Source organism: Phyllobates terribilis, unplaced genomic scaffold (genome assembly GCF_046119375.1).
Source record: "Phyllobates terribilis strain yellow unplaced genomic scaffold, ASM4611937v1 Scaffold_208__1_contigs__length_3488620, whole genome shotgun sequence".
In the NCBI taxonomy this organism is placed as follows: Eukaryota; Metazoa; Chordata; class Amphibia; order Anura; family Dendrobatidae; genus Phyllobates; species Phyllobates terribilis.
In genome coordinates this window covers 2098982-2119014 of record NW_027362968.1, presented here as the reverse complement: position 1 = coordinate 2119014, position 20033 = coordinate 2098982, and the positions used below count along the sequence as shown (strand labels likewise).

The following is a 20033-nucleotide window of genomic DNA, read 5'->3' as shown; positions in this document are numbered from 1 at the left end:
CAGTACATAGATAATGCACATTGTGTGGTCAGAGTACATAGATAATGCACATAGTGATGTCACAGTAGATAGATAATACACATAGTGAGGTCACAGTACATAGATAATGCACATAGTGTGGTCACAGTACAGAAATAATGCACATAGTGATGTCACAGTACATAGATAATGCACATAGTGAGGTCACAGTACAGGGATAATGCACATAGTGATGTCACAGTACAGAGATAATCCACATAGTGATGTCACATTACAGAGATAATACACATAGTGAGGTCACAGTAGAGAGATAATGCACATAGTGATGTCACAGTACATAGATAATGCACATAGTGAGGTCACAGTAGAGAGATAATGCACATAGTGAGGTCACAGTACATAGATAATGCACATAGTGATGTCACAGTACATAGATAATGTACATAGTGAGGTCACAGTACAGAGATAATACACATAGTGAGGTCACAGTACCTAAATAATGCACATAGTGAGGTCACAGTAGAGAGATAATACACATAGTGAGGTCACAGTACATAGATAATGCACATAGTGATGTCACAGTACATAGATAATGTACATAGTGAGGTCACAGTACAGAGATAATGCACATAGTGAGGTCACAGTACCTAAATAATGCAGATAGTGAGGTCACAGTACATAGATAATGCACATAGTGAGGTCACAGTACAGAGATAATACACATAGTGATGTCACAGTACAGAGATAATACACATAGTGAGTTCACAGTACATAGATAATGCACATAGTGTGGTCACAGTACAGAGATAATGCACATAGTGAGTTCACAGTACATAGATAATGCACATAGTGTGGTCACAGTACAGAGATAATGCACATAGTGAGGTCACAGTACATAAATAATGCACATAGTGAGGTCACAGTACAGAGATAATGCACATAGTGAGGTCACAGTACAGAGATAATGCACATAGTGAGGTCACAGTACATAAATAATGCACATAGTGAGGTCACAGTACATAGATAATGCACATAGTGAGGTCACAGTACATAGATAATGCACATAGTGAGGTCACAGTACAGAGATAATGCACATAGTGAGTGGGTGGGAGCCGGTGGCGCACGTGTCGGCTTTCTTATTTATTGTTATGGGAGTTCCAAAAACAGAGGAGCAAATACAAGGAGGGAGAAGAAATGTATCAGAATGGTCACATGAGAATAAGGAGAAATATAACCGCAGCGCCGGCGTCATGGATCGTCCATCACTTATGTGACCTCCTATCAGTCTCCATCCAAGGGATGTATCTCAGTGGTAGAGCGCATGCATCCATGTCTTGTGATAAATTAGTAAAATCTCTCCAATTATATTCCAGGAACTTTGTTATTTGATTTTGCACTTAGTTCTCCCTTTGTCAGACCTCCATATACTGTCAGACCCCCATACTGTATACTGTTACACTCTGGAGCATTGTTTGCACACATCCCACTTACTTTCTTTTGTCTTTATATTGTTTCTCTCTTTATTCTTTGCATCACACGACCATCCATTATGTAAATGTCATTGATATTCTGTGTGTGTATACCTATCCATCTTATACAGTTATATGAAAAAGTTTGGGCACCCCTATTAATCTTAAGCTTAATGTTTTATAAAAATTGGTGTTTTTGCAACAGCTATTTCAGTTTGATATATGTAATAACTGTTGGACACAGTAATGTTTCTGCCTTGAAATGAGGTTTATTGTACTAACAGAAAATGTGCAATCTGCATTCAAACAAAATTTGACAGGTGCATAAGTATGGGCACCCTTATCATTTTCTTGTTTTAAATACTCCTACCTACTTTTTACTGACGTACTAAAACACTTTTTTTGGTTTTGTAACCTAATTGAGCTTTGAACTTCATAGCCAGGTGTATGCAATCATGAGAAAAGCTACTTAAAGTGGCCACTTACAAGTTGTTCTCCTGTTTGAATCTCCTCTGAAGAGTGGCATCATGGGCTCCTCAAAACAACTGTCAAATGATCTGAAAACAAAGATTATTCAACATAGTTGTTCAGGGGAAGGATACAAAAAGCTGTCTCAGAGATTTAACCTGTCAGTTTCCACTGTGAGGAACATAGTAAGGAAATGGAACAACACAGGGACAGTTATTGTTAAGGCCAGAAGTGGCAGGCCAAGAAAAACATCAGAAAGGCAGAGAAGAAGAATGGTGAGATCAGTCAAGGACAATCCTCAGACCACCTCCAGAGAGCTGCAGCATCAACTTGCTGCAGATGGTGTCACTGTGCATCGGTCAACTATGCAACGCACTTTGCACAAGGAGAAGCTGTATGGGAGAGTGATGCGAAAGAAGCCGTTTCTGCAAGCACGCCACAAACAGAGTCGGCTGAGGTATGCAAAAGCACAATTGGAGAAGCCAATTTTTTTTTTGGAAGAAGGTCCTGTGGACTGATGAAACCAAGATTGAGTTGTTTGGTCATACAAAAAGGCATTATGCATGGCGGCAAAAAAACACAGCATTCCGAGAAAAACACTTGCTACCCACAGTAAAATTTGGTGGAGGTTCCATCATGCTTTGGGGCTGTGTGGCCAATGCCGGCGCCAGGAATCTTGTTAAAGTTGAGGGACGCATGGATTCCACTCAGTATCAGCAGATTCTTGACAATAATGTTCAAGAATCAGTGATAAAGTTGAAGTTACGCAGGGGATGGATCTTTCAGCAAGACAATGATCCAAAACACCGCTCCAAATCTACTCAGGCATTCATGCAGAGGAACAATTACAATGTTCTGGAATGGCCATCCCAGTCCCCAGACCTGAATATCATTGAACATCTGTGGGATCATTTGAAGAGGGCTGTCCATGCTCAGCGACCATCAAACTTAACTGAACTGGAATTGTTTCGTAAAGAGGAATGGTCAAAAATACCTTCATCCAGGATCCAGGAACTCATTAAAAGCTACAGGAAGCGACTAGAGGCTGTTATTTTTGCAAAAGGAGGATCTACTAAATATTAATGTCACTTTTCTGGTGAGGTGCCCATACTTATGCACCTGTCAAAGTTTGTTTGAATGCAGATTGCACATTTTCTGTTAGTACAATAAACCTCATTTCAAGGCAGAAACATTACTGTGTCCAACAGTTATTACATATATCAAAATGAAATAGCTGTTGCAAAAACACCAATTTTTAAAAAACATTAAGCTTAAGATTAATAGGGGTGCCCAAACTTTTTATATAACTGTATTTACACTGCTCAAAATAATAAAGGGAGCACTCAAATAACACATCCTAGATCTGAATGAATGAAATCTTCTCATTGAATACTTTGTTCTGTACAAAGTTGAATGTGCTGACAACAAAATCACACAAAAATCATCAATTGAAATCACATTTATTAACCAATGGAGGCCTGGATTTGGAGTCACCCCCAAAATTAAAGTGGAATAACACACTACAGGCTGATCCAACTCTGATGTAATGTCCTTAAAACAAGTCAAAATGAGGCTCAGTATTGTGTGTGACCTCCACGTGCCTGTATGACCTCCCTACAACGCCTGGGCATGCTCCTGATGAGGCTGAGTATTGTGTGTGACCTCCACGTGCCTGTATGACCTCCCTACAACGCCTGGGCATGCTCCTGATGAGGCTGAGTATTGTGTGTGGCCTCCACGTGCCTGTATGACCTCCCTACAACGCCTGGGCATGCTCCTGATGAGGCTGAGTATTGTGTGTGGCCTCCATGTGCCTGTATGACCTCCCTACAACGCCTGGGCATGCTCCTGATGAGGCTGAGTATTGTGTGTGGCCTCCACGTGCCTGTATGACCTCCCTACAACGCCTGGGCATGCTCCTGATGAGGTTGAGTATTGTGTGTGGCCTCCATGTGCCTGTATGACCTCCCTACAACGCCTGGGCATGCTCCTGATGAGGTTGCGGATGGTCTCCTGTGGGATCTCCTCCCAGACCTGGACTAAAGCATCCGCCAACTCCTGGACAGTCTGTGGTGCAACGTGACGTTGGTGGATGGAGCGAGACATGATGTCCCAGATGTGCTCAATCGGATTCAGGTCTGGGGAACGGGCGGCCAGTCCATAGCTTCAATGCCTTCATCTTGCAGGAACTGCTGACACACTCCAGCCACATGAGGTCTGGCATTGTCCTGCATTAGGAGGAACCCAGGGCCAACCTCACCAGCATATGGTCTCACAAGAGGTCTGAGGATCTCATCTCGGTACCTAATGGCAGTCAGACTACCTCGGCGAGCACATGGAGGGCTGTGCTGCGGGCTGGTATGTTTATGCACAATCACCAGGGACCTTCCCAGCCTGATAATATCAGCTCTCAGTTGTCTGCTTTAATTAACTTTGCTGGTTACATGGGGGGATACACCATGTCATTTTTTTTTGTTTGTTTTTTTATTTAATCATTAAAAGCTGCCTGATAAGCTCCACAGGGTGCAAAGTTATTATATGTTGGGTGGTTGTGCAATTATTTGTCTATATGTCTGTTCCTATGTCTAAATGTCTCTCTGTACGTCTGTTGGTCAATATATCTGTCTATCTATCTATTCAATCTATCTCCATTATCTATCTCCATGTCATTTATTGCTGTCTAAAAACGCTAGAAAAATGCAGGAAAAAAAGCACGTTTTTGCCGCTGCGTTTTTCCTGCCAAGAGATGTGGAAATGCTGCAGAAATTTCTGCTTTCAAATAAGTGTGAACATACCCTTAGGGTTTTGCATATGAGCATAACACACATGCAGGGGATGTAGCTCAGTGGTAGAGCGCATGCTTTGCATGTATGAGGCCGCGGGTTTAATCCCCAACATCTCCATTGTCATGTATTCCACAGAGATCACTCTATATCTCACCATGCTGTCACTGTGTCAGGATTTCATCAGGGATTCCAACATATGGAATATATGTTAATGCCCTCTGTACAGTCACTGCCACCTTCACAATAGCCCAATTATTAATATTACTCGCTGCCACCACCGGCTGAGTTTGAAATATAGTACAAGGCCTTGCCTGGCCAAACGCCTGCATTCTGGTAGTGTATGGCTTCTGGGAAGCGAACGATTACAGGACTAAAGAAACAGAACGATTAGATTTTATATTTAATCCAAATGGGAGGCAGTGTTTAGGAAAACTATACAAAAATGTTTACAAAAGGAGACAATTCAATACATTAATAGTTACACCAAATAATAAGGATTAAAGAAGAGACTTACTATAAGATCGCTGAGACGATTCAATATAGGTGGATTTGATTTGAACGTTATCGAATATGACCCATTGCTTATAGTATCTATACCCCCCAGCCAACTATTTTATGCTGAAGGGAGAGACCCCCCTGGGATGACGTCACAGGGACTGGGCTCTAGCCTGCACATTTTATTAAAAACTTCTGGGATAACTCATCGCTCGTTGATCCCAGAATCCCAAAAGTGATACCATATTTCTATTATGATTTTACCTTCATTTAAGGACCACACACTGCATAGTTGCGACCTGCTATCCTAGTGCTTTAGTGCTACAGCTCCATGGAGGGGTTTGATAAAATATGCATAGCGTTATGTGATATTTCAGTTTTTCTTTTTTAATAATTTTGCAAAAATTTCTACATTTCAGTTTTTTTTCAGTCAAGATGGGGTGCAGAGTGTACTTTAATGAGGAAAAAATGAACTTTTTAGAGTTTACCAAATGGCTGCAATGAAACAAAGAGTGAAACATTTAAAGGGGTCTGAATACTTTCCGTATCCAATGTATTGCTCCATACAGTATGGGCCCCATATAATGCTCCATACAGTATGGCCCCATATAATGCTCAATATAGTATGGGCCCCATATAATGCTCCATACAGTATGGCCCCATATAATGCTCAATATAGTATGGCCCCATATAATGCTCCATACAGTATGGCCCCATATAATGCTCCATACAGAAAAAAAATAATAATCAAATACTTCCCTCTCCTTGTTCCCCGCTGGCCGCAGGTCCTGTCTCCACAGCGTGTTCCGGCTCTCTGCACTGTGACTGCCCAGCACAGAGGGGGCGCTGTAGTGATCGCGCCCTCTTCCCTGAGATGTCACAGAGTCGGAAGACACCGGAGCTGCGGAGGAACGTGGAGAGATGAGTATCGCGAGCAGTTTAAAGCAATGTGGGACGCGGTGCCACAGCCCATGCTGTACTGCTCTGCCAGCTATATAGTGGCCGATTCCGGGTACTGCACACCTGACCCTATTCATATGATCTGCAGTACCCCGCTGTAGCCACTATGCAGTTGTTGGCGCTGTGCTGTTCCAGTCTGCAAATAATCACATCCAACCGGCACCAAGAACAGCTGATCACGCGTGCCGGGGGTCGCGTCCCCATTAATCTAATATTGGTCGCCTATCCTAAGGGTAAGTCATCAATATAAAAGAGCTGGACATCCCCTTTATCTGTTGCCACTACCCCTATACCAACTAATGGTAAATCCCTCCCTCACTTATCATTATGTGCTGCTAATGTTACGTAACAACATTCTATATAGTGAAGTCACAACCAGACATAGAGATGGTAAATATTATTTATTTTTATGAACATTTGGACAAATAATGGAATATATGAGGATATCATAGTCTGGGGCTGCAGCTGTTATCAGCATCTCTGCACATGATGAAATCAGGGTCTCTATGAAGCAGATGAGGGATCTGTGGATCATTATGGAAATGATCTGTAACTTCTGCAGATTTCTGTAAAGAGAAGACACCAAATTATTACATCTCATCAATAGATTCCCAGTAAAAAGTTAATAATCAGCTGGAAAATATAAAAAAGCAAATTCTAATATCTACTTACATGAAGGACAAGTCATTCTGATCTAATTCCTCAATGTTCTCCAGACTTGGATCATCCTTCTATGAAAAGGAGAAAAGAACAATTACTTATATGTCACATGTGATATAGATATCATGGGGCAGCGGGAATGAGAGGTGACTTACCATCGGGTGTTTTTGGGGTGTTCATGGCCCTTCATGCTTGGTAAGATGTTGACCAAAGCTGATGGTAAACTAAAGAGAGATCAGAACAGCAGGAGGTTAAAGGTGATATTTTTTACAGTCTTGTAATGAATGTAGTGTTAATGTATGCATTGCTCCCTTACCTGGGCTGGGGTCAGTATGTTCTCCACCACTGTCTGCACCATGAACATGGTGCTTCAATGGAAGCAGTGGTTACGGCACAGGGGGCACAGAGGTTTGGAGCGGAGCCATCTAGTAATACATCCCTGATGGAAGGTGTGGTCACATGGAAGGACCGTGACCTGCTCTCCGATCTCATATTCGGTCATACAGATGATACATGACTCGGCCTCCTCCTGTGCGGTTACATCCCTTGTTGGGAGATTTGCAATTAGCAGTGCTCTCCTGCGAACCCAATGCTGCCGCCTCTGCCGCACAGGTAGGTTTTGTGCAGGTGGCTCCACAGCATTGCTGTCGCTCTGACGTCCATCACTGGTAGAAGGTCTTTCCTCGTCTCTTGGAGGAGACCGTCCATCACTGGTAGAAGGTCTCTCCTGCACAGGTAGGTTTTGTGCAGGTGGCTCCACCTGTGGCAGTGGTGGTGTCATCACACCCACTTCCTCCAGTTGAATGGGTGGGAGGGGACGGCCGCCATCCCTGCTGCTCTCTCCGGAGGGCTCTGCAGGGGCTGGTCTTAGAGGAGAGCGGCTTCTATCCCTGCTCTCTTCCTGTCCTCTACGCCGTGGAGGATCTCTGGCCCGTCTCCCTCTCCTCTCAGTGACAGCATTGCTGTCTCTCTGACGTCCATCACTGGTAGAAGGTCTTTCCTGATCTCTTGGAGAAGACCTCCTTCCATCACTGGTAGAAGGTCTTTCCTGATCTCTTGGAGGAGACCTCCTCCGTCCATGGACAATTATGGCCTGACCTATAAACAAATAAGAATTTATCTGAATTATTTCCAATTTTAGTAAACACTTTTGGGCTATAGTGATGGTTCCTTCTACTGCTGTGGTGTTTAGGGAGAGGGGAACCCTAGAAAGAATTGACTTTATTTTGGCCTTAGTTAACCTGCACTGTCTGTCCTGAAATGTGTCCCCTCATACCCCAGGGATATCTCCTCCCAGGAAATCCCTATAGTGTGGGAATATTGTGGATCTCCCCCAAATATTTCACTTACCTTGATTTTCTGGTCGGCGCAGCCATGCCTCATTGTCAGCAATCAGCTGGCGCAGCTCCCGGGCGCTCATGACTTAGGTACCTGGAGCTGGCTGATAGAATATTGGAGAACTAAGCTCTCCGGTGGCACCGGTGTTATTGTGCTCTGATCAAAGATCAAGAAGAAGAAATGGAAGTAATCACCAGATGTGTAACACAAACTAGTTCGCTCTTCCACAACCAAAGTGAAGTCTCAGCAAAAGCATCAACTCAAGAAATGGCGCTGATGTCACAGTGCTCAGAGATTATATACCCTCAGGACATTCCATGATGTCATTATGACATCATAACTGAGTGACCCCCTAATCCTGAGCATTGTGACATCAGAGCAGCCAGGCCGCCATGTTTGCTGCCAACTGGTGAATGAGGCAGAGAATGTGGAATAGAAATATCCCATCTGATTAATAGAATATAAATGTATATAAATCTGTGTTGGAAAAGATAGAAAAATCAGTTTTCTCCATGTTTGTAAATAGTCGTTTTTTTGCTTTGGTAGATATTATATACATGTTATATATGGTATAAATTATCTTCTGCTGTAAATGATAATAATGGAATGTTATTCTTTATCATTTATAGTTGTGGGTGATACATTATTGCTAAACAATAAACAACTCACCGACCTGTCAGGGAAATGATCAGGTTATATAAATGAGTGAAAATAGAATAAATAATAATAGAAGGTAAAGTATACAAATGCCTCTAAAAAAAAAAGTCATCAGTTTTTTTTACTTTTCTGTACCACCAGGGCCGTCCTACATGACATACATGGATTTTACCTGGGTGTCTCGTGCCCCTATAATAATGTGTCCATATCACTCAGTTACCCCAAATCCACAAAACTATCTATTAGAACAGGACCTGGACTGGTAATCTTCCTACCTGGCAGATTCCCTGTGGACGCCTCGGGTGGGCTGGTCAGTGGATCACCAGCAAGGTGCAGATTTAGCCCTCCTAAAGTATAACAATAGTACAGTGGTGGCCAAAAGTATTGGCACCCCTGCAATTCTGTCGGATGATACTCAGTTTCTTCCTGAAAATGATTGCAATCACAAACTCTTTGGTATTATTATCTTCATTTAATTTGTCTTCAATGAAAAAAAACAAAAAGAATTGTCCTAAAGCTAAATTGGATATAATTCCACACCAAACCTAGAAAAGGGGGTGGACAAAAGTATTGGCACTGTTTGAAAAATCATGTGATGCTTCTCTAATTCATGTAATTAACAGCACCTGTAACTTACCTGTGGCACCTAACAGGTGTTGGCAATAACTAAATCACACTTGCAGCCAATTAACATGGATTAAAGTTGACTCAACCTCTGTCCTGTGTCCTTGTGTGTACCATATTGAGCATGGAGAAAAGAAAGAAGACCAAAGAACTGTCTGAGGACTTGAGAAACCAAATTGTGAGGAAGCATGAGCAATCTCAAGGCTACAAGTCCATCTCCAAAGACCTGAATGTTCCTGTGTCTTCCGTGCGCAGTGTCATCAAGAAGTTTAAAGCCCATGGCACTGTGGCTAACCTCCCTAGATGTGGACGGAAAAGAAAAATTGACGAGAGATTTCAACGCAAGATTGTGCGGATGGTGGATAAAGAACCTCTACTAACATCCAAACAAGTTCAAGCTTCCCTGCAGTCCAAGGGTACAACAGTGTCAACCCGTACTATCCGTCGGCGTCTGAATGAAAAGGGACTGTATGGTAGGATACCCAGGAAGACCCCACTTCTTACCCCGAGACATAAAAAAGCCAGGCTGGAGTTTGCCAAAACTTACCTGAGAAAGCCTAAAACGTTTTGGAAGAATGTTCTCTGGTCAGATGAGACAAAAGTCGAGCTTTTTGGGAAAAAGCATCAACATAGAGTGTACAGGAAAAAAAAGAGGCATTCAAAGAAAAGAACACGGTCCCTACAGTCAAACATGGTGGAGGTTCCCTGATGTTTTGGGGTTGCTTTGCTGCCTTTGGCACTGGACTGCTTGACCGTGTGCATGGCATAATGAAGTCTGAAGACTACCAACAAATTTTGCAGCATAATGTAGGGCCCAGTGTGAGAAAGCTGGGTCTCCCTCAGAGGTCATGGGTCTTCCAGCAGGACAATGACCCAAAACACACTTCCAAAAGCGCTATAAAATGGTTTGAGAGAAAGCACTGGAGACTTCTAAGGTGGCCAGCAATGAGTCCAGACCTGAATCCCATAGAACACCTGTGGAGAGATCTCAAAATGGCAGTTTGGAGAAGGCACCCTTCAAATATCAGGGACCTGGAGCAGTTTGCCAAAGAAGAATGGTCTACAATTCCAGCAGAGCATTGTAAGAAACTCATTGATGGTTACCGGAAGCGGTTGTTCGCAGTTATTTTGGCTAAAGGTTGTGCAACCAAGTATTAGGCTGAGGGTGCCAATACTTTTGTCCGGCCCATTTTTGGAGTTTTGTGTGAAATGATCAATGATTTGATTTTTGCTTCATTCTCTTTTGTGTTTTTTCCTTGCAAGCAAATTAAATGAAGATAATAAGACCAAAGAATTTGTGATTGCAATCATTTTCAGGAAGAAACTGAGTATTATCTGACAGAATTGCAGGGGTGCCAATACTTTTGGCCACCACTGTAACTATAACAATAGTATGTTTGCATACTATAGCGCTACAGAGTGCTACTTTATTTGTTGGTTATATATGGAGATGGCTACTCTTAGTAAGCACCTGTACACACCGGTTTTCTGTTTTGAAAGTGACGGTCAGTCTTTTGATATTTGTATACATAGGATTTCTGAATGATCACTCCACCCCTAAGCCTCAGGAGGTTTTAATTATAGCAGGATCCTACCCTCCCATATACATGTAGACTTTAGTATAAGATTGGATTCACACTAGGTAGGTTCCTGGCAACGAGAGTCGCCTTACCATGGCTATCGGGTACACATGAATTGGCTAATTTATGCGCTAAGAATTCTCATTTATTTCTATTTTCTAGAGCAGTAATGCTATTCAAATTTCATACATTTCATGTTTTCATGCTATAGCGCTACAGAGTGCTACTTTATTTGTTAGTTATATAGATGGCAACTCTTAGTAAGCACCTGTACAGACCAGTTTTCTGTTTTGGAAGTGACGGTCAGTCTTTTGATAGCTGTTATTGATAACCAGGGAACATTTTGGGCTAATGGCCCCTTTCCCTGGCTAGTAATATCAGCCCCCAGCAGACGGCTTTCCCTCTGCTGGTTATGAAAATTTGGCCAGAGCCCCCTCTGTTTTTTTAATCTAATTCTTTATTTTACACATAATGTACACTGGGCTTGCTGACTACAATTTCCATCACTGTCGCCTGCTCGCGCTGATCTCAGGCAACAATGATATGAGCTGCATTCAGCTCCCGGCGCATGTCCAGCACTCCGGCATTCAAAAGTCTCGCATTAGAGCTACCGCCGTCAGACCCGGTGGCTTGAACTCCGGTAACCTTGTAGAGTTCAAAGCCACCGGGTCTCCCGGCAGTTGCAAGGCCCAGAAACCTCATGGGAAACTTTGAGGGACATTTTAGGTTTTGGAAGTTTCCAGCTGCTGGAACACCTAGTGGCAGCGAACTAAGGTTACTTTAGGTGTGTATTTTACTGTGCTTGTTAATAAAAAAAGAGAAGTGGGGTCCCTCGTAATTTTTATAATCAGCAAAGGGAAAATCAACGGCTGGTGGCTGATATTATTTGGGAACAGGCCAATAGCCATAAAGATTCCCAGGCTATTAATATCAGCTCACAGCTGTTTGCTTAGCCTTTACTGCTTATTATAGGGGAGACCCCAAACAAAAATTGATGTGGGGTCCCCCTATATTCACTAACCATCAAAGGCTAAACAGACAGCTGCGAGATGATATTAATAGCTTAGGAAGTGGCCATGGTTATTGGCCCCCTCCTAGACTAAAAACATCAGCTCTCATCCGCCCCAGAAATGGTACATCAATAAAATGTGCCAAATCTGATGCTTAGCCTCTGCTCTTCCCACTTGTCTTGATGCGATGACAAGTGGGTTAATGATTGTGGGGTTGACGTCAGCTGTTTTATGGCCGCTAACATCAAGCCCACAAGTTAGTAATGGAGAGGCATCTATAAGACTCCCTATTACTAACCCAATAATCAGATTGTAAAAAAACACACCCAGAATAAAGTCCTTTATTTGAAATAAAGACAAACACTCCTTTATTAAAATAAAAATAAAAAAGTATTATATTCACCTTTACACCTAATTCACCAAAGCCTTTGTCCCCTGTAAAAGAGAAAAAAATAAAAAAACACCATAATGCTCACCTTAACACCTAATCCCTGATGCCCTTGTCACCTGTAAACGACAAAAAGTAGTAAACCACCATAATACTCACCTGTCTGCCGTGAATATAATCCATACTGTCCCACGACAATCCGGATGACTTGGAGAAGAGTCACATCAGCAGTCACTAATGTGACTGCTCTCCACGACAGCCCGCTCACACTGACACAAGAGTGTAATCTCTCCTGCAGGTGATGCCGCCTTTCTACCGCTGCTGATGGCCTGCAACCAATCATCAGACATAAGCAATATCAGGAGATCATCATGGGGTGCAGTGCTTGTCACGGTGCGTATCTGGGAGGTAAGTGCTCTATGCTTTCTTCTTAATTCATTGGGACAATAGAAAAGCGCCATCCAGTAGGGAACAATCTCTTTAAAATACGGGAAAAGGAGAATTGGATTTTTTTAAAATTTGTTCAATAAAAGGCATAAAAAATAAAATCGCCTCCTTTTTTTAACACTGCATACAGAATACTGGCCCCCATATAACGCTCCATGCAGGCTGTTCCCCCCTTACAATGCCCCATTACACGAGCGATATCTATTGTGAATTCTACAATAGCCCAGAAACCGGCAAATCCTCACAGCGCACAGTGCAGACCGGACAGTATAGTCCTCCATACAGTATTATGGGCACCATATAATGCTCCATACAGGATACTGACCCCCTTATAATGCTCCATACAGGATACTGGCCCCCATATAACGCTCCATACAGGATACTGACCCCCTTATAATGCTCCATACAGTATACTGGTCCCCATATAATGCTCCATACAGGATACTGGTCCCCATATAATGCTCCCTACAGGATACTGGTCCCCATATAACGCTCCATACAGGATACTGTCCCCCATATAATGCTCCATACAGAATACTGACCCCCATATAACACTCCATACAGAATATTGGCCCCATGTAATGCTCCATGCAGGCTGTTCCCCCCTCATAATGCCCCATGCAGGATGTCACACATCCCCCCACCAGATAATGCCCCATGCAGGATGTCACACACCCCCCCACCATATAATGCTCCATGCAGGATGTCACACCCACTTTCCCCCCACCATATAATGCCCCATGCCCCATACATGAAAAAAATAAAAAAAATCCAATACTCACCTCACTTCTTACCTGCTGCTGGCGCTGCTCCGGACTCCAGCGTCGCCCGCGTCTTCCCGCTCTGCACTGTGACAGGTCAGGAGAGAGCGAGCGCGGTGTAAAGACATCACCGCGCCCTCTGACCTGAGACGTCACAGTCAGAGGACGCGGAAGACGCTGAGGAGGCACGGGGAGGGGTAAGTATTGTGCCGGCGCCGTCACATGACCGGAGATGTCCCTGCGCTCAGCATGGTGCCGGGGAACCATGTGGAGCGCAGGGACATCTCCGGTCATGTGACGGCGGGAGGTCCTGCGGGGGGGCTCCATGAAGAGACGCACAAGAGGGGGGTCCCGAAGGGGCCCCGACCGGCCGGGCCCCATGCTGGAGTCAGGGCAGTCATGCCCTGATGGCGGCCCTGCTGGAGGCTGGAGGGGCCCCCTCTCCCTCGGGGGCCCCCGTTCAATGAACCGGCTGCACAGGCGGTAGTTCCGCCCCTGACTCCACCAGCAGAATAGTGTGTGCAGCTCTGGATTATAATACAGGATGTAACTCAGGATCAGTAATGTAATGAATGTACACAGTGACTCCACCAGCAGAATAGTGTGTGCAGCTCTGGAGTATAATAAAGGATGTAACTGAGGATGACTAGAGAATCAGTAATGTAATATATGTGCACAGTGACTGCACCAGCAGAATAGTGAGTGCAGCTCTGGAGTATAATGCAGGATGTAAGTCAGGATCAGTAATGTAATGAATGTAGACAGTGACTGCACCAGCAGAATAGTGAGTGCAGCTCTGAATTATAATACAGGATGTAACTCAGGATCAGTAATGTAATGAATGTAGACAGTGACTCCACCAGCAGAATAGTGTGTGCAGCTCTGGAGTATAATAAAGGATGTAACTGAGGATGAGTAGAGAATCAGTAATGTAATATATGTGCACAGTGACTGCACCAGCAGAATAGTGAGTGCAGCTCTGGATTATAATACAAGATGTAACTCAGGATGAGTAATGTAATGTATGTACACAGTGACTGCACCAGCAGAATAGTGAGTACAGCTCTGGAGTATAATACAGGATGTAACTCAGGATCAGTAATGTAATGTATGTACACAGTGACTGCACCAGCAGAATAGTGAGAGCAGCTCTGGAGTATAATACAGTATATAACTCAGGATCAGTGCAGGATCAGTAATGTAATGTATGTACACAGTGACTCCACCAGCAGAATAGTGAGTGCAGCTCTGGAGTATAATACAGGATGTAACTGAGGATCAGTAGAGGATCAGTAATGTAATGTATGTGCACAGTGACTGCACAAGCAGAATAGTGAGTGCAGCTCTGGAGTATAATACAGGATGCAAGTCAGGATAAGTACAAGATTAGTAATGTAATATATGTACACAGTGACTGCACCAGCAGAATAGTGAGTACAGCTCAGGATTATAATACAGGATGTAACTCAGGATCAGTAATGTAATGTATGCACACAGTGACTGCACCAGCAGAATAGTGAGTGCAGCTCTGGAGTATAATATAGGATGTAACTAAGGATCAGTACAGGATCAGTAATGTAATGTATGTACACAGTGACTGTACCAGCAGAATAGTGAGTGCAGCTCTGGAGTATAATACAGGATGGAACTCAGGATCAGTAATGTAATGTATGTACACAGTGACTGCACTAGCAGAATAGTGAGTGCAGCTCTGGGGTATAATAAGGGATGTAACTCAGGATCAGTACAGGATCAGTAATGTAATATATGTACACAGTGGTGCACCAGCAGAATAGTGAGTGCAGCTCTGGAGTATAATACAGGATGTAACTCAGGATCAGTAGAGGATCAGTAATGTAATGTATGTACACAGTGACTACACCAGCAGAATAGTGAGTGCATCTCTGGAGTATAATACAGGATGTAGCTCAGGATCAGAACCGGATCAGTAATGTAATGTATGTGCACAGTGACTGCACCAGCAGAATAGTGAGTGCAGCTCTGGAGTATAATACAGGATGGAACTCAGGATCAGTAATGTAATGTATGTACACAGCGACTGCACTAGCAGAATAGTGAGTGCAGTTCTGGACTATAATACAGGATGGAACTCAGGATCAGTAATGTAATGTATGTACACAGTGACTGCACTAGCAGAATAGTGAGTGCAGCTCTGGAGTATAATACAGGATGTAACTCAGGATCAGTACAGGATCAGTAATGTAATATATGTACACAGTGGCTGCACCAGCAGAATAGTGAGTGCAGCTCTGGAGTATAATACAGGATGTAACTCAGGATCAGAACCGGATCAGTAATGTAATGTATGTGCACAGTGACTGCACCAGCAGAATAGTGAGTGCAGCTCTGGAGTATAATACAGGATGGAACTCAGGATCAGTAATGTAATGTATGTACACAGTGACTGCACTAGCAGAATAGTGAGTGCAGCTCTGGAGTATAATACAGGATGGAACTCAGGATTAGTAATGTAATGTATGTACACAGTGACTGCACCAGCACAATAGTGAGTTCAGCTCTGGAGTATAATACAGGATGTAACTAAGGATCAGTACAGGATCAGTAATGTAATATATGTACACAGTGACAGCACCAGCAGAAAAGTGAGTGCAGCTCTGGAGTATAATACAGGATGTAACTCATGATCAGTACAGGATCAGTAATGTAATGTATGTACACAGTGACTGCACCAGCACAATAGTGAGTTCAGCTCTGGAGTATAATACAGGATGTAACTCAGGATCAGTACAGGATCAGTAATGTAATGTATGTACACAGTGACTACACCAGCAGAATAGTGAGTGCAGCTCTGGATTATAATACAGGATGTAACTCAGGATCAGTAATGTAATGTATGTACACAGTGACTGCAGCAGCAGAATAGTGAGTGCAGCTCTGGAGTGTAATACAGGATGTAACTCAGGATCAGTAATGTAATGAATGTACACAGTGACTCCACCAGCAGAATAGTGTGTGCAGCTCTGGATTATAATACAGGATGTAACTCAGGATCAGTAATGTAATGAATGTACACAGTGACTCCACCAGCGGAATAGTGTGTGCAGCTCTGGAGTATAATAAAGGATGTAACTGAGGATGTCTAGAGAATCAGTAATGTAATATATGTGCACAGTGACTGCACCAGCAGAATAGTGAGTGCAGCTCTGGAGTATAATGCAGGATGTAAGTCAGGATCAGTAATGTAATGAATGTAGACAGTGACTGCACCAGCAGAATAGTGAGTGCAGCTCAGAATTATAATACAGGATGTAACTCAGGATCAGTAATGTAATGAATGTAGACAGTGACTCCACCAGCAGAATAGTGAGTGCAGCCCTGGAGTATAATACAGGATGTAACTGAGGATCAGTAATGTAATGAATGTAGACAGTGACTCCACCAGCAGAATAGTGAGTGCAGCTCTGGAGTATAATACAGGATGGAACTCAGGATCAGTAATGTAATGTATGTACACAGTGACTGCACCAGCAGAATAGTGAGTGCAGCTCTGGAGTATAATGCAGGATGTAAGTCAGGATCAGTACAGGATCAGTAATGTAATATATGTACACAGTGACTGCACCAGCAGAATAGTGAGTGCAGCTCTGGATTATAATACAGGATGTAACTCAGGATCAGTAATGTAATTTATGTACACATTGAATGCACCAGCAGAATAGTGAGTGCAGCTCCGGAGTATAATGCAGGATGTATCTCATGGTCAGTAATGTAATGTATGTACACAGTAACTCCACCAGCAAAATAGTGAGTGCAGCTCTGGAGTATAATAAAGGAAGTAACTGAGGATGAGTAGAGGATCAGTAATGTAATGTATGTGCACAGTGACTGCACCAGCAGAATAGTGAGTGCAGCTCTGGAGTATAATACAGGATGTAAGTCAGGATCAGTACAGGATCAGTAATGTAATATATGTGCACAGTGACTGCACCAGCAGAATAGTGAGTGCAGCTCTGGAGTATAATACAGGATGTAACTCAGGATCAGTACAGGATCAGTAATGTAATGTATGTACACAGTGACTGCACCAGCAGAATAGTGAGCGCAGCTCTGGAGTATATTACAAGATGTAACTCAGGATCAGTAATGTAATGTATGTACACAGTGACTGCACCAGCAGAATAGTGAGTGCAGCTCTGGAGTATAATACAGGACGTAACTCAGGATCAGTACAGGATCAATAATGTAATGTATGTACACATTGACTGCACCAGCAGAATAGTGAGTGCAGCTCTGGAGTATAATACAGGATGTAGCTCAGGATCAGTAATGTAATGTATGTACACAGTGACTCCACCAGCAGCATACTGGGTGCAGCTCTGATCAGCTGCTAGTCAGTGTGCTGATTACGGGTGTGGTGGCTGCAGATCCTGCTGTGAGCTCCTGATCTCTGAGAACCAACACCTCTCCACCTGGGGACCTGCTCTCTCTCTTTCCCGGAGGGAGAACTGGTTTCTGGGATGAGTGATGGAGCCAAGTCCCATTCTTCTGCTTCCCGAACCAGGCCGGCGGGGGGCAGAAGAAACCAGCAACCGGCCTGCACATCAGAGGACTCGGGGGTGAGACGCTGCACCAGGAGTCACAGCAATGTGGCTCCTACTCCCCCCGGGATTGTGGAGACCCCCAGAAGCCGCAAGGCTTCCAGCATGGAGGAAAAGCCTGACAGCGGCGTGCAAGATGGCGCTCCTTCCGGAGGAAAGCTGAGTGCTCACGGAGGTGAGGCCGACCTCCCTGAGGGGGGGTGGGCGCAGCAGGGACCCCGGGAGTCTGTGTCCACATATGCCTCCCGGGTCATGATCCACCTCCGTGAGTATGAAGATGCCAGTAAGCTCATCAGGAGGCTACGGGAGGAGCTGCGCTGCACAAGCGCCAAAGCTGCAGGGGCCTCCAAACCAAGGAAGGCCAAGCTCCAAGCCAAGGTAAAAAGACTGAGCAGTGAAATTCAACGCCTGGAACTTAGGAAAGCCACCATCAGGGAGCAGAGTGGTCCTTTCAAAGAAAAACTTATAAATGAAGACTGCTTTAGAGAAATGGCTGATACCAGAGAGCAAAGGCAGATGGGGCTGCAGCCTGAGAGCCAGGTGGATGATGAGAGTGATGATGACCAGCAGGAAGCCCCACCTGGTAGCCTGCAAAGTCACCCGCAGGCCACGTGCAGCGAGCTCCCTGCAGGACAGGCGACAGTGACATCCGGTCGCAGTTCTGCCGGCTCTGGGGAGGACAGTGACAGCAGCGGCCAGGGAGGGGCGCTAATGGCGGAGATTAAACTCCTGGAGTCCCCAGTGTGCCTCCAAAGCTTCCATCTTGGTGACGATCTACCAGAAGAGGCACCTGGGGGCCACAAAAATCGGATTCAGGTCTGGGGAACGGGCGGCCAGTCCATAGCTTCAATGCCTTCATCTTGCAGGAACTGCTGACACACTCCAGCCACATGAGGTCTGGCATTGTCCTGCATTAGGAGGAACCCAGGGCCAACCGCACCAGCATATGGTCTCACAAGAGGTCTGAGGATCTCATCTCGGTACCTAATGGCAGTCAGACTACCTCGGCGAGCACATGGAGGGCTGTGCTGCGGGCTGGTATGTTTATGCACAATCACCAGGGACCTTCCCAGCCTGATAATATCAGCTCTCAGTTGTCTGCTTTAATTAACTTTGCTGGTTACATGGGGGGATACACCACGTCATTTTTTTTTGTTTGTTTTTTTATTTAATCATTAAAAGCTGCCTGATAAGCTCCACAGGGTGCAAAGTTATTATATGTTGGGTGGTTGTGCAATTATTTGTCTATATGTCTGTTCCTATGTCTAAATGTCTCTCTGTACGTCTGTTGGTCAATATATCTGTCTATCTATCTATTCAATCTATCTCCATTATCTATCTCCATGTCATTTATTGCTGTCTAAAAACGCTAGAAAAATGCAGGAAGAAAAGCACGTTTTTGCCGCTGCGTTTTTCCTGCCAAGAGATGTGGAAATGCTGCAGAAATTTCTGCTTTCAAATAAGTGTGAACATACCCTTAGGGTTTTGCATATGAGCATAACACACATGCAGGGGATGTAGCTCAGTGGTAGAGCGCATGCTTTGCATGTATGAGGCCGCGGGTTTAATCCCCAACATCTCCATTGTCATGTATTCCACAGAGATCACTCTATATCTCACCATGCTGTCACTGTGTCAGGATTTCATCAGGGATTCCAACATATGGAATATATGTTAATGCCCTCTGTACAGTCACTGCCACCTTCACAATAGCCCAATTATTAATATTACTCGCTGCCACCACCGGCCGAGTTTGAAATATAGTACAAGGCCTTGCCTGGCCAAACGCCTGCATTCTGGTAGTGTATGGCTTCTGGGAAGGGAACGATTA

At 44.1% G+C, this 20033-nt stretch overlaps 2 non-coding genes across 2 annotated transcripts; both read left to right on the top strand.

Annotated features, from left to right (window-relative positions):
- Positions 1-4747: 4747 nt before the first annotated feature.
- TRNAA-UGC (transfer RNA alanine (anticodon UGC)) lies at positions 4748-4819 on the top strand. Its single transcript has one exon. It is a non-coding gene; the product is annotated as a tRNA-Ala (tRNA).
- A 14894-nt stretch (positions 4820-19713) lies between these two features.
- On the top strand, positions 19714-19785 carry TRNAA-UGC (transfer RNA alanine (anticodon UGC)). Its single transcript has one exon. It is a non-coding gene; the product is annotated as a tRNA-Ala (tRNA).
- Positions 19786-20033: the final 248 nt, after the last annotated feature.